The sequence below is a fragment of the Mirounga leonina genome, unplaced genomic scaffold (assembly GCF_011800145.1).
Source record: "Mirounga leonina isolate KUSES-001 unplaced genomic scaffold, KU_Mleo_1.0 Mir_357, whole genome shotgun sequence".
NCBI lineage: Eukaryota > Metazoa > Chordata > Mammalia > Carnivora > Phocidae > Mirounga > Mirounga leonina.
Window position 1 is genome coordinate 11,582,968 of NW_023270702.1, and position 12,275 is coordinate 11,595,242.

The following is a 12,275-nucleotide window of genomic DNA, read 5'->3' on the forward strand; positions in this document are numbered from 1 at the left end:
GGTTAAGCGTCTGACTCTTGATCTTGGCTCAGGTCTTGATCTCAGGGTCATGAATTCAAGCTCCACATTGGGCTCCATGCTGGGCATGGAGCCAACTTAAAAAAAAAATTGGAAAATTAAAAGCAGCAAAATTTTCTAAGAGTTCAAGTGCCCAGTGGAAAAAACACTGGCATGGGGACTAGACAGGCTATAATCTAGTCGCAATTCTTTTGACGAACCTGTCATTTAACCTTCTTGGCTTTTATGGATATTAGAATATTAAGTGCTTTAAAATGCTTATAGTACTACTTTATGGATTTTGTAGAACTGGCAAAACACAATAGTTATGCCTATGTTATTTAAAAAAAAGATTTTATTTATTTATTTGAGAGAGAGAGAGAGAAAGAGTATGAGCAGGGGGAAGGGTGGAGGGAGAAGCAGACTCCCCACTGAGCAGGGAGCCTGATGTGGGGCTCGATCCCAGGACCCTGGGATCATGATCTGAGCTGAAGGCAGATGCTTAACTGACTGAGCCAGGCAAGCGCCCCTATCCATATGTTATCTTAATCTATAAGAATTTGTGATAAGGTGTTAAGATCACTGCTGTTTTGTGGCACTATGTTGGGTATTTTTAGAAGCTTCAGAAAATCTTCCAGATTATTAAATTACTGTTTCAGCCACAAATATATGCTCTAAATCTCTATATTTAATCCCAAATTCATTATTTCAAAAGAAATACTTTGCTCTTTGAAACTCTGCTCATTATGTAGTAGTATTGACACATGTATTAAAACTTCAGATAAGGGGCGCCTGGGTGGCTCAGTTGTTAGGCATCTGCCTTTGGCTCAGGTCATGATTCCAGGGTCCTGGGATCGAGCCCCGCATCGGGCTCCCTGCTCGGCGGGAAGCCTGCTTCTCCCTCTCCCACTCCCCCTGCTTATGTTCCCTCTCTCGCTGTGTCTCTCTCTGTCAAATAAATAAGTAAAATATTTTTTTTTAAAAAAAGCTTCAGATAAAAGTCTTCTGTCCTCTCTTCTATCACCTTATTGTCCAGGCACTATGTGAGCACACTGGCTGAATCATTGCAAGCATGCTACAAATCTTCACTGAATGAAAGGCAGTGACTTCACCCTAATTGTTCTCTATTTGAAAATTCATTGAAATTTGTTGCTTCCCTTTTTTAGTAATAGAGTTTGTAGCAAAATATCAACTCTATGATAACCAAGAACTTAAGCGTTTGGAATTCACTGTGATTCTTCTTTGGTGAAAATCTGTCTCAAATTCATAATTAATTCAGCCAGTGTTTATATTGGACCTGAGTGTAAAATGAAATTTTCATAAATGAATAGAACTTCTTGAACCTTCCTTAGTTGGTTGCTTTTGTTTCTCTTTCTCAATTAGTAACGATGAGTTTTCCTGGTGAACATGTGCCCAACACACTAAATAAATTTTGTGGGTTTTTTTTTTTTTTAAGATTTTATTTATTTATTTGAGAGAGAGAGCCTGAGCAGGGGGTGGGGAGGGGCAGAGGGAGAGGGAGAAGCGGCCCATGACCCAGAGATCATGACCTGAGCTGAAGGCAGACGCCCAACTGACTGAGCCACCCAGGTGCCCCACAGTAAATAAATATTTAAATTGAATTGGATGTTGAAGTGATTGCAAATTAAATAAAGTCATTTTTTCCTGCTTATTCGAATATATCTGCAAGTCATATCCTATTGAAGTGCTCTATGATTTAAAAAGAAAAGAGTACTTTCTTAAAAAGTAGGGGAATGCTATTTTGCTTAATCATTAGATTCATAAATAAGTAAAGACTCTTATCAACATATTTCTGAGGCAAAGACTTTAAGTCATTAGAAAAGAGACGGTCTTGAGGGAATCCCATTTATATAAAGTTTAAAAATTTGGACATTTAACTGAAAACCTTTGATTACGTAATCTGAACAATTACCTCAGCACCAAGAGGGCCGGAAAGAATTTACTGTCATGGAGAGCAGTGTATTAAAGTTAAAGCTGCAATGGTTCTCAGTTATCTTCTTCTTTTTTTTTTTTTAGCAGCTTTTAAAGATCTAATTAACCTCGATATTTAGTGTGCATATTTAGTGTAGTGCACAACTGGATGTTTTGACAACCATCACCACAATTGAGATAATCAACATATTTACTGATCTTTGGATTGATGGAGGTATTTCATTGAAATCAGAACCAGATTCCATTTTTTCTCCAGGAATAATTTTACTACTGGGTTGAATTCTAACATTAAAATAAGATTTGTGTACACACAAAATTTATGTGTGCAGTCACAAAGCATTGTTTTCTAACTGTAGTTTAGATCTATTCATTTTTAAATTTAGGGTGTGGCTGGAGTACAGACTGTAGCATGACTGGCCTCCAGTGGTGTCTTTGAAGAATAGCATCGCTGCTAGATTCAAAGCAACAGGTGAGATTTAGAGAAGAGCCATTCCATGTTAGCTAAGATCATACACATGCATTAAGTGGCAGGGCTGGTGAAATGGAATACCCAGCATGGGAGGTGGGAACTGTCTTCTTCTAATCTTGGGATGGAAAAAGTGTTTTGATGCTAGCTGAAGCTTTCATGCAATTGTTGTTCAGAACTTTTTCATAGAGAAAGATTTACACTGATTTTCATTTTCTGAGAGAAGAAACTTACTTCTCTCTGGCTATCTTCTCTCTGCTCTGCTGATACTTCCTTAAAATATATCTTTATTATATTACCTGTTTTTTCTTTTGTATGTTTTTTTTTCTTACAGCTTTTAATTTTGGTTAAATACTCCAAGAACTCTGAAATTGCACCTGTATGAGTAAAAATTAAGGAGCCACGTAAGAATGGCATTGTTAATTTGAAGTGATTTTAATGATGAATATAGGTAACTAGGAGGTTTGCCTGTGATTAGTCTGAGGAATGAAGACAAGAAGTATTCAGATCTTAAAATACTATGTTTTGGCATGTCCTTTCTTGCTGATATTTCTCTCTATTATTCTATTGTCCACAGCAGTAGAAAAGAGGAATCATAAATAAAATGAGGGGAGACCAGGGAAAGAGTCTAGGTTAGAATAAGTGAAGCAGATACTGTGTTTTGCTGGCTATAAGTGTAATAATAATTCTTCTATAGCAAATCAAATCCTTCAGCATGGGAAAAAGAGAACTTCCAATAGTTGGATTGGTCAGGGCCAGTTATGAGTTAGGCATGAATATCTGCACCACTTACTAAATTTTTTTCTCAGACTTTTCTGCTCACCTCCTCCAGGCCACCATCAATACCTCTCTTCCTTCTGATTTCTAGCCAAGAACAGGAACTCTGGAATCTTTATTTTTGCCTAGTGTCTCATCTAAACACATTTCTACTGTACATCTCACTGTCTGTGTATGCTCGCATTTATGTTCTTCTATGGTCTGTATTAGTTAACAGTAATTCAGGCAGTGGCAGATGGAGACCATATCCAGATGTCCAAATTTTCTTAGGTCTCGTCAGCCATGGATACAAATGGAGTCAGTTTAATAGTCACCTGTCTTCTTTGATGACCCATGTCAGCATCACAGTCTCCTGAAAAGCCTGCTCTTCTTGCCCCATTCATCACTCTTGTATTTCTTATTTTGGGGGTGGGGGTGGGGTGGGAGCATCTCCAGGTGGGATCTAACATGTGCTCATGAATGAGTCGTGTGAACCATCTTATCAGGGGCCACCGAGTGTCTGAACACATGGTCCCTTTTCTTTCATTGCCCACTGCTCTGTCACCAGGCTCCACTGAGTCTCCAGTACACCTCAGGTGCCAAAGACACGTGTTAGCTGATTGGAATTTATCCCCCATTGTGTTATGCTGAAGGGTGATTGAAGTAATGTTGCCTGTCTCAGTGCCTTACAAAATCCATCCCAATTCTTTGTATAAAGTTCAAATATATGGAAGATTTGGGAGCTGACAGGGAGTTAAATATTTGCGACAGCAGCCAACTCTTGCTGTTTTATGAAGAAGACCTTGTTACTGCACGAATCTCCCGTGATTTGCTCCTCCTTCCATTTGGATGAGTTCTTTACCAAAAGCTCCCTGGTCTCTTCATCAATTAGGATTAACTGATTAAACAATTGCTTTGCCATTAGAACCAGTGCGGATCCACAGTAACAGAGGCTTAAATGACTTAGAAGTTCATTTCTCTCTCATAAAATAAATCGAGACATGAATAATCCAGGGCTGGTAAGGTACGCACTCTGCTGGGTCAGGAATCCACGGTCCTCCTATCTTCTGTTCTGCCATCCTCACCATGAGGCTTCTATCTCATAGCCTGAACTGATGGTTCAAGATCTAACCATTATGTCCAGCAGAGTGGAGAAAGGTAGAGAGGGGTAGTCATGCTTTGTCTTTAAGGACACTTCTAAAAGTTGCAAGCAAGCCTTTTTAAAAAAATCCTGCTGGTCATCACATAGTTACATGACCACACTTGGCTTCTGATGAGGCTGGAAAATGTAGCCTCTATTCGGCAACCATATGCCCAACTATTATTATGATGATTTATCAAAGCAAGAAGGGAGAACAGCTATTAAGGAAAAACAAGTGGACTTAGCCACAGTACCATGCAAATAGGCTTCTGGAACACCCAGCCTACCAGTCAACCTTGGGCCAAACCAGTATTAATGCCTCTAAGGCCAACAAGGGCTATTTTATTTGGCCCTCTGTATGGGCAAAATATTACCACTCCTTTAATTTCTTTTCTGGCTAAGATTGTCTGTTATTTACAAAATTGTCCAGTGCACTTTTCCTTTTTCTTTTTATCTCATTGGATTAGCTTAAAGTGAGACACTCATTCTCTCTGTGCTGTGCTAGAATTATCTACATGATGTGATTGATTTCCTGACTGTGATCTTTGTACCAAATTGTGTCAGACGGCATGCTTTGATGACAAGTATTCATTCCCTTGATAACAAAACCAGATAAAGACATGACAAGAACGGGAAACTATAGACCAATATCTGTCATGAAAATAGATGTAAACTTTCTCAGTAAAATACTGGCAAAGAGAATGCAGCAATGTGTAAGAAAGATTTGTACATCATGACTAAGTGGCATTTATTCTAGATAGACATGCAAGGTTCAACATTAAAAAATCAGTTATACCAACAGGCTAAAGAAGAAAAATCACATGATCATATCAACACATGTAGAAAAACATTTGACAAAATCCAATATCAAGTTTTTTTGTTTTGTTTTGTTTTTGTTTTATTTTGATTTTTTAAAGTAAATTCTACTTCCAACGTTGGGCTCGAACTCACGGCCCCAAGATCAAGAGTCACATGCTCCACTGACTAAGCCAGCCAGGCATTCCCAATATCAAGTTTTGATTTAAAAAACAAAAACAAAAACAAACAAACAAAAAACCCCAAAAAGCCCTCAGCAAACTAAGAATAGAGGAAACTTACTCAAATTGATAAAGAACATATACAAAAAACCTACAACCAGCATCATCATAAATGGTCAGAAATTAAATGCTTTCCCCCAAGACTGAGAACGAGACAAGAATGTTCCTTCTCATTATACTCCTATTCTACATCATATGGGAAGCTTAGTTAATGCAACAAGACAAGAAAAGGAATGTATAAAAATATTGGGAGAAAGAAATAAAACTGTCTTTGTTCACAGATGACATGATTTTCTATGTAGAAAACCCCAAATAATCCGCAAACCTGTGGAACTAATAAAAGATGATAGTAAGTTTGCAGAATACAAAGTTAACATACAAAACTCAATTGCTTTACTATATGTCATCAATGAACAATTGCAATTTGAAGTTAAAAATCACAAACTTAGGTATAAATCTAACAAGGTATAAATATATAAGAACTACAAAATTTTGATAGAAATCAAAGAACAGCTAAATAAATTGAGAAATATCCTATGTTCATGGTTCAGAAGACTCAATATTATTAACATGTCACTTCTTTGCACTTGAACTATAGGTTTAACACTGATTAAAATCCCAGCAAGGTTATTTTGTGCATATTGACAGAGTGATTTTAAAGTTTACATGGAAAGGCAGAAGATCCATAATAACCAACACAATACTGAAGAAGAATAAGAGTCAGAGGACTGAGACTACCCAACCTAAAGACTTATTAAAAAGCTACAGAGGGTGCCTGGGTGGCTCAGATGGTTGAGCGTCTGCCTTCGGCTCAGGTCATGATCCCAGGGTCCTGGGATCGAGTCCCGCATCGGGCTCCCTGCTCCTTGGGAGCCTGCTTCTCCCTCTGCCTCTCTGTCTCTCATGAATAAATAAATAAAATCTTAAAAAAAAATAAAAAATAAAATAAAAAGCTACAGAAATGAAGACAATATGGTATTAGTGAACAAATAGACACATAGATGAGTGGAACAGAATACAGAGCTCAGAAATAGACTGATTCAAATATAGTCAATTGATCTTTGACAAAGGAGCAAAAGTAATTCAATGGAGAAAAGTAGTCTTTAACTAATCGTGCTGGAATAATTGGATATCTGCATTCAAAAAATGAATCTAGATGCAGATGTTACACTTTTCACAAAAATTAACTCAAAATGGATCAAGACTTAATTGTAAAACTCCAAACCATAAACCTTCTATAAGATAACATAGGAAAAAAATCTAGGTTACCTTGGGCTTTTAGATATGAAACCAAAAGTATGATCTATAAAAGCAAAAGCTAATAAGTTACGTTTCATTAAAATTTAAATCTTCTGCAAGAGACACTATTACAAGAACGAAAAGACAAGCTGAAGACTGGGAGAAAAATCTTTGCAGAACACATACCTGGTAAAAAGGACTTGTATTAAAAATATATAAAGAACTCTTCAAAGTAATTCAACCATAAGAAAACAAACAACTCAGTTGAAAAATGGACAAAGGATTGGAAGAAACACTTCACTAAAAAAGACAATACAGGGACGTCTGGGTGGCTCAGTCAGTTAAGCGCCTGCTTTTGGCTCAGGTCATAGTCCCAGGGTCCTGGGATCAAGTCCTACATCAGGCTCCTTGCTCAGCAGGAAGCCTGCTTTTCCCTCTCTGCCTGCCCTTCCCCCTGCTTGTGCTCTCTCTCTCTCTGACAAATAAATAAAATCTTGAAAAGAAAAAAGTATTTTTTTTTAAAGATTTTATTTATTTATTTGACAGAGAGAGACACAGCGAGAGAGGGAGCACAAGCAGGGGGAGTGGGAGAGGGAGAAGCAGGCTCCCCGCAGAGCAGGGAGCCCGATGCGGGACTCGATCCCAGGACCCTGGGATCATGACCTGAGCTGAAGGCAGTCGCTTAACCAACTGAGCCACCCAGGCGCCCAGAAAAAAGTATTTTTAAAAAGACAATACAGATGGCAAATAAGCATATTAAAATATGTTGGACATTATTATATGTTTAGGGAATTGCAAATTAAAACAAGGAGACACCACTGTACACCTATTAGAATTTTTAAATTCCAAAAACCTGATAATATCAAATGCTGGTAAAGATGTGGAATAATAGGGACCTTCATTATTGCTGTGGGAATGCAAATAACAGTTACTTGGGAAGTCAATTTGACAGTTTCTTAGGAAAGCTAAACTTCATTTTACCATACAATCCAGCAGTCACGCTCCTAGGTATTTACCCAAATGAGATGAAAACTTCTGTCCACACAAGAAACTGCACTTGGATGTTTATAGCAGCTTTAGTCATAATTATGCAAAACCTGAAACAATCAAGATGTCCCTTAATATGTAAATGGATAAATAAACTATGTTCCATCTATACAATGGAATACTTCAGTGATCAAAGGAAATGAACTATCAAGTCACAAAAAGACATGAAGGGATCTTAGATGCATATTGCTAAGTGAAAGGACTAAGTCTGAAATGGCTCCATATTATTTGATTCCAACTATATGACATTCTGGAAAAGGCAACACTATAGAGATAATAGAAAGATCAGTGTTTGTTGGGGTTTCTGTGCTGAGATGGAGGAGTAATGAATAAATGAAGCATGGGGATTTTTAAGGTGGTGAAACTATTTTGTACCATCCTTTAATGTTGGATACATGCCTGACATCCCAAGTTATTTCCCCCTATACTTCTAAGTTTTCTCCTCTTTGGACCAAAAGAAAAGGATGTCACAGAGAAAGAGGAGAGGGAAGGCAGGAAGAATGAAACAGGACAAAAGAAAAAGTTAATACAACATACGTGCAACATATAATTACTTTCTGTTCTTCACAGAATTACTTTTCCTCCCTGTTACATTTACCTAGTTACTTGTTTTCATCTACTTAGAAAATTCAACTGTAAAATATCTGTTTAATATCTGAAATGTCTGAAATTCAATAGGGACCCCAGGGAAACTTTTCATCAAGGCCATGTAAATACATCCTTGTTTTGTCTACTCCTGGTGTGATTAAATCACAAATAGAGCTTTTTTTGTATTGCCGACATAAAATGCAATTGATCTTAGTGTGGAACACAGATACTACAATAGCATTTATACCAAGAAGACTTGAAACTTTTCCTCTTCTTTCATTATTTCTTTATAACTTAGAAGAAAAGCCATTTTTATTCATATCAGAAAAGACTTTGGCATTAAATGCTAAGAAATAAAGGCTTAAGTGGTAAGGAACTGACTGAGTTTGATAGCCTTCATGGTCCAAAAACATCAACTGCTTTAAAAAATAGTGTTATCTAGGACTAAAGTGTTCTTTGAATGGAAAATTTTTTTTAAATAAAGGGAAATATTAGTGATGTTTTAGCAGCAATTTTTGAAAGTAGTCAAAAGTTGCTCTAGTATACATCGTCATGAATTTATTGTAAGTGACTAAAATAATTTAGACTCCTGCTTAGCTCTAAGCAAAATCCAGTTAAAATAGGTGCTTAGTACTTTTGAAGCACATGGGCTCCCTGGGAATGCATCAGTGAATATTATTTGTGCCTTTAATGAGTCATCAACATTTGGGAGGATAAGCTTTTTTTTTTTTTTTTTCTTTAAAAAGCATGATAATGTGGTTTTTTTTTTTTCTTCTTATGTTAATCCCCATACATTACAACATTAGTTTTATTTTATTTTATTTTATTTTATTTTATTTTATTTTATTTTATTTTATTTTTTTTAAAGATTTTATTTATTTATTTGACAGAGAGAGACACAGCGAGAGAGGGAATACAAGCAGGGGGAGTGGGAGAGGGAGAAGCAGACTCCCCGCTGAGCAGGGAGCCCGATGTGGGGCTCGATCCCAGGACCCTGGGATCATGACCTGAGCCGAAGGCAGACGCTTAATGACTGAGCCACCCAGGTGCCCCTCAAGTCAGTGTTTTACTTGGTAAACATGTCTGAGACCATGCATCCCTGGCTGCTAAGCACCATGGCGGACAGGGCTAGAAAGGTAACAGCTTTAGTTTGAGCAGGGGGCAAAGACAAGGCAGCACTTTACAGCTACATTGTAACTAGATCCTGCATACAACATTAGTTTTAAATGAAGTGTTCCATGATTCATCGTTTGTGCATAACACCCAGTGCTCCATGCAGAATGTGCCCTCCTCAATACCCACCACCAGGCTAACCCATCCTCCCACCCCCCTCCCCTCTAGAACCCTCAGTTTGTTTTTCAGAGTCCATCGTCTCTCATGGTTCGTCTACCCCTCCGATTTCCCCGCTTCATTCTTCCCCTCCTGCTACCTTCTTCTTCTTTTTTTTTCTTAACATATATTGCATTATTTGTTTCAGAGGTACAGATCTGAGATTCAACACTCTTGCACAATTCACAGCACTTACCAGAGCACATACCCTCCCCAGTGTCTATCACCCAGTCACCCCATCCCTCCCACCCCACCCCCCACTCCAGCAACCCTCAGTTTGTTTCCTGCAATTAAGAATTCCTCATATCAGTGAGATCATATGATACATGTCTTTCTCTTTTTGACTTATTTCACTCAACATAATACTGGGAGGATAAGCTTTTATTGTCAGTGTTTTAAAAGTCAGCTACATGAAGTTGATAGAGTATGTACGTTAAATATATCCATTAGTCATGTTTCAGGACATGGAATGTGTATGCAAATATCAGTGTTTCTTTAAATATAAAACAAGAGGAAGATAAGCCTAGTTTTGTAATAAAATACTAATATTTGAATTTTAGCAAGTTAAAAAACTATTAGTTGTTATTTTTGTCCCCTTCCTCCTTCACACCTCTCATTCTTTCCCTCAGAAGACACACAAACTGCTGACCCAGGCAATAGTTTTTAAAATATCAACAGTCTTAGAAACCTCGGGTTCTATAATATTTGATAAGAGTTAGAACAGGCTGAAGGGTAAATCTCCTTTGTCCCCGCGTTATCATTCTCTAGCCTGTTTCTCTTTTCAACAGTAGGCTAGGAGTATAACCTCTACCTAATGTTCCTGTTCCCTGAGTGAAATGCCACAATCCTTTTTTTCAAAAGTTAGATGCTGTGTGTGTGTGTGTGTGATTTTGATGGAGATGTGGTGGGAATTCTGGGTTGGGAAAAGGGGGAGGAAAAGAAAAGCAGGTTTTTGCCCTTTTAAAAAAATTGGACAACTTTATTATCACAAAGAACTTTACAAATCTAGACAGCTGTGTTGAAGAAAAGAATTGTGAAAAACGTGTAATTAAGAAAAAAACTGAAAGAGAAGGTAGGATCATTTTTAAAAAAGGCAAGTGAAGTTAAGTCTGTGACTTAAAATTAGTAAAATAAAATATAATGGGTGAGGGTGAAGAACCTAATTTTGGTAAAAGTGTAGTATTGTTACTGGACAGTTCTGAACTCAAGTTGGGCTAGTTGCCACGTGAAAATCAATACTCAAGAGACAAGCTATGGTGGGAAAGGAAAAGGTTGCTTTATTCAGGAAGCCAGCAGCCTGGGGAGATGTTAGACTAACGTCTGGAAGACCATCTTCCCCACCCAGATGAGCCTGGAGGGTCTTAAAGGGGAAGGTGCCGAAAAAGGGAGGGGGGCCTGTGTTGAGGAGAAGCAGGTACCTAGGCTAGTCATTTGTTGACATGACCCTGAACAGACTTGCTGGCATCCGGGGCGGCTGTTTTCAAATGTAGTCAGGCCTTATCTGCTGGGAAGTCTGGTCCTTCACTCTTCAAGGCCCGTGGTCCACAAATCTCAAGGAAAGTAGGTTAGTTCTGCTGCAGACTTGGGTCTGTAAGGCACTTAGGTCAGCAAGCAAGGAGTACATAAGCTTGAAGCAAGTTAACCCTTACGACCAGTAGTTGGAGTGCTGTTACAGGATCTCGGGACCCCTCCTGGCAGTGTCTAATTAAGGACAGTGAACGAGCAGACAGAGGAAGTAGCTAGACCCTGAATACTCAATGGTTGGGGTATTTGTCGAAATTGGCCCCAGGAAATAGGTGCTAATCCAAACAGACTGAGAAGGTCTAATGGACATGACAGCAGCGCGCTAGCAGCCAGGTAAAGAGTGGAAACAGAAGTTCAGGAGAGGAGGTTTGGAGGTTCAGTAGAATGATGGGCAGTTGGTAACAGGCAAATCTTATCAGTAGGTAGCACTTCTGAAGTCCTACGCATTTTACCAACCTAGTTTGGGATTACATTTTGACGCCAAAGCATCAACACAGTTATCTAGAAGGAGATGCAAAAGTGAATTGATCCTACATTTTGGCGAATTGGAAAGGAATTCCTTAATCCCCTTTTGCCTCAAGATAGGATTAGCAGAATTTGGAAGTGTGTATCAAATGGTCTCCATGATGAGTGTGGGGAGGTTGAAGAGACTGTGGACCAGGCAAAACTTTATCAATGGTTTAGGAAGCAGCTGGGAGAGAGGCTAGGCATATGAAGAGAGGGTTGAAAATAAGAAACAGTTTTAAGTGATACACAGGAAGATGGGATTTTAAAAAGATTAGATATGTGAAGTAAAATTAATCAGAAATTGATCCAAGATCTTGAGACTATTTCAAGACTCAAATTCTTTTTAGAAATTACTATTGAGGTTTTCAAACCCATATCAAATAATTTTCCAGTTGGGTTTGATATAAGCATCAAGGTTTGTTTGTAAAACAATTTTTGTAAAGATAGTAGTATTCTAGGACCTGACATGCTTCAGAAATTTTATATCCAAATTAAGAGTTGAATATTCTAGAGTGATTCTGCCATTGTGTTGAGAAATTTTCTTACTCTAAACAAAAAGCCTGATCATAATGTATTACTCAAATGCCTCTAAGACTAGAACTGACTTAATGCGTGTTAGTGTACAGTTTGAGACTACATCAACAAATAATTTTTTAAATTATAAATATAGTAATCTAACCTAGAATGAGGT

General features: G+C 38.0%; 1 protein-coding gene and 1 non-coding gene across 2 annotated transcripts in view; one reads left to right on the forward strand and one right to left on the reverse strand.

The window, feature by feature from the left end:
- ANK2 (ankyrin 2) overlaps positions 1 to 12,275 on the forward strand; it is a 322,635-nt gene that overhangs the window by 47,393 nt on the left and 262,967 nt on the right. The window lies entirely within an intron of this gene.
- LOC118027151 lies at positions 9,304 to 9,434 on the reverse strand. The gene has a single exon (XR_004683777.1). It is a non-coding gene; the product is annotated as a small nucleolar RNA SNORA63 (small nucleolar RNA).